The following is a 3,477-nucleotide window of genomic DNA, read 5'->3' as shown; positions in this document are numbered from 1 at the left end:
CATTAGGTTAACAAGTTACAGGTAACATACGTATAGGCAGTTGACAATAAAAAGACCCCGTACTGCATTATTAAATAATACAGCCCAAACATTACAAATGTAAAACGAAAACAAACCCAAACTAACGGCATGATTTAATCATTTAATATACAAAACAATAAACACCACCGAATAAGATGTACAGTATCAAACTACAGCTAATTATCGATTCCTGACTTGGGGACTCCAATTGCAGAATGTGACGGAGTAGGACATGTACCGTTCCTGAATGTGAAACAGTTGTGTTTTAGTGGAAATCTGAAAAATGTTGAAACAACAGAAACTCGTCAAATCGCTAACATGTTTGTTTAATTTGTACTTCCATTTTGTTATAACTAAATTGCTATTTCAGTGTTTTTTGCTGATAGAAAACAATCTTGTCGAAATTTTTCTGTTTAAATTGGTTATTGTTAACATAGACAAACACAAACATATATAACATTAGAACGTGAATATACTATTGTTTGATTTAATTCAGCTTACTAGATTTGTTTAGCTCTGCATGGGACGATACGTATGCGAGAGATATGTACACTTTTTGAGTAAGTGATATAGGTAAGGCTTTTTATATTCATTCGATGTATGTTCGATGTAGGTTCACGGATATTTTCATTCCTTTAACGGCGAGTAGCCAGTTATTTGTTTTAAAGGCAAAATCGTTCAGTCTTTATATATGCTATTGTTAAAAAATGTTTTAGTTCGTATCTTTTTGATTTGATAAAATTATTACTAATTTCACAGAAGGTAGTCAATTATTAGATAACTGAAGCGATCAGGCAAATGCATTGATGTGTAAGATGTATTGATGTGTAAGATGTATTGATGTGTAAGATGTATTGATGTGTAAGATATATTGATAAGATCTACAATCAATATGAAATAAGGTGACACGCTGAATTCAAAACAAACTAATGTGTATGTTCCTTAAAGTAAACTTTAAAGTATATCTAGTTTGCACTTATCATGCATCTGAGTGAATATTACCTGTTTGCCTTATTATAAACATACAATTAAAAATGTTCCTATGTCTGTTGTCATTTAATAAAGAGCAACCAAACATTATATATTATAATATGCATGTTATATACATAGTAGGCATGAACGAGCACTTAACATCATATATCTGTTTTTCTTTCCTTTGTAGATTAAACTAGAGTGGTGGACTACAGTTCAAATGTCAGTTATAAAACGGAAATATCAATTCAAATCGAAAGGTAAACATAACGTGTTGAATATATTATTGCAACATATAGTTTATTGACACTTGCATCATGTGTATATTAAGTAGAGAGTCTATATAAACACACGTTTTTATTAAGTAAAACACATATCTTTGACGTAATCGAGTAATATTTCAGTGTTTTGTGTTATATTTGTATACCAGCTAGTTTGATGCTGAATCTTGTATTTCCCTAAACACGTGTGTTTCTCGGCAACGTCCACAACACAACAAATTAATAATTTTCTAAAATGCATTTATGAATAATTGGAATTGATACAGAAAAAAAGAATGAATATATTTTTAAAAATCACTCATTAAAAGTATTTTTGCATTTGTATGTAGTTACCTTATGCGAAGAGGAATATTTTTGTGGTCATATGTATGCTACCTGTTCTATTAAATATGTATACCGAAATGCGTTAAGACATTTTTCCGGACTTGTAATTATATAAACTATCATACACAAAGTACAATTTAAACTCCACGCATATTCGTTACACTGGATACACTGACATTTTGCTACTATTTGTTGGTCAATTTTCAACATTTTGCAAAATTTTAACCTACTGGTTTTGCTTGAATCATACTAGAGAAATCATTTAGTCAATGTCAATCATATATGTTTTCTTTTTTATTTTAGGTCCACATGAGTCGTAACAAAATTGCAAAAAGTAGTGTCAAATTCAACAAGTTATATAATGTCAACGATAGATGACAGTTAAACACGTTGATATTGACTGAACGTACATGTATTTGCAAAATAAAAAAAGGGAAAAAAAGTTAATGAAAGTACTATTGTATATATAGTAGTGAACTCATAATTTTGAAATCAATAATGTATTGATAATGTACCATACTTTTTCAGTAGGTAGATATTTTGATGTAATGAATATATCATCAACCATGACATTTTCAGACTAATTTGTGAGATTGCAACATATTAAACTACTACTGTAACCTTAATTCATTAACAAATGATGTGGATTACCTGTCAATTGAAATAATAAATTGAAATATTTCTAAAAAGTGAAGATGGAATACGCAAAGTTTACAATTGTTAAAACATGGTATACATTGGTTCTCCTTAACATACGATAGTGTTGATAACATTAAAATTCAATTATACACTAACACATAGTAGTTTTCCCAATCGTTACACACACGTTTAAGTTATGTAAAAAGTAATTTAGTTAAACTGAATTTCCTTTTTAAAAAGTCCTGTTCTGAACAATACAAGATCACAACATCAGCCTACTTTAAATTCTTAATAAAGAAGGGGAAAACCTGATGAGATGAACTTAGTTTTATTTTTTTCATCTGCTAATGTTTGCTACCTGAATTTATATGATTTATTTCACTCACTTTTGTAAGAAGCAAAGCAATTTCTAGAAATAGCTATGTAGTTTGATAAATATAAGCATAAACAAGTTGATCGACAGTTGTGTCCCATAGTACTTGGTTTACAAATGTTTTATGAAATGCTTCTTTCCAAATCACAGTGGCTTCCAAATTACTTATGTTTTATCAATGGCATTGTTTTTCATATTTCATTACTTTGTTTTATAGTGTTAACATGTTTCTTAAAATAAACTCATCATAGATACCAGTATTCAACATTTCATATTTACGCCAGACGCGCGTTTCGTCTACTAAAAACTCATCAGTGTCAAAAATGTTTTAAAGGCAAAATAAAGTACAAAGTTGAAGAGCATTGAGGACCGAAAATTCCTCAAAGTTATCCCAAAATATAGCTAAGGTACTCTATTCTTGAGGTAAAAAAGTCTTACAGATAATGTAATCACGGTGGTCGTTCTAATCAATTACTGCGCTTTATTTTGTAATTCATTGTATTGTAAAGCTCAAATGTTGGGCACCATGATTGATAAATAAAATATCTGATAATTATAATGAATATTGTATTGTTTACATTTCTTATGATTATAAAACTTTAAACTACGTAACTGCATTCGTTTTGTTAAGTTGTACTCATCATTGGTAATCTTCAACAGTTGACATTACGAATGGTTTATATTTAGGATATGTAAGTAGTGAGTCGATTCTAGAAAAGAAATAGCGTCAAAGATAAATGCATTTAGAGAATTCTAGGAACGGAACATTAGTAAATTAAAATAAAATACATATCTCAGTCAGTATAAATTCTTAGGAAAATTATGATAGGAAATGCAAGCACGGGACTATCGTATCAGTTGGGAGAT

The 3,477-nt window shown here is 29.5% G+C and overlaps 1 long non-coding RNA gene across 1 annotated transcript; it reads left to right on the top strand.

Annotated features, from left to right (window-relative positions):
* Positions 1–514: 514 nt before the first annotated feature.
* Positions 515–3,028, top strand: LOC134683449 (uncharacterized). The gene is made up of 3 exons (XR_010101028.1): positions 515–594; positions 1,184–1,253; positions 1,902–3,028. It is a non-coding gene; the product is annotated as an uncharacterized LOC134683449 (long non-coding RNA).
* The last annotated feature ends 449 nt before the right edge of the window (positions 3,029–3,477 follow it).

This window comes from Mytilus trossulus, chromosome 9 (genome assembly GCF_036588685.1).
Source record: "Mytilus trossulus isolate FHL-02 chromosome 9, PNRI_Mtr1.1.1.hap1, whole genome shotgun sequence".
NCBI classification, from domain to species: Eukaryota; Metazoa; Mollusca; class Bivalvia; order Mytilida; family Mytilidae; genus Mytilus; species Mytilus trossulus.
The sequence above is the reverse complement of the archived record's forward strand: the minus strand, read 5'-3'. Positions and strand labels throughout refer to the sequence as shown.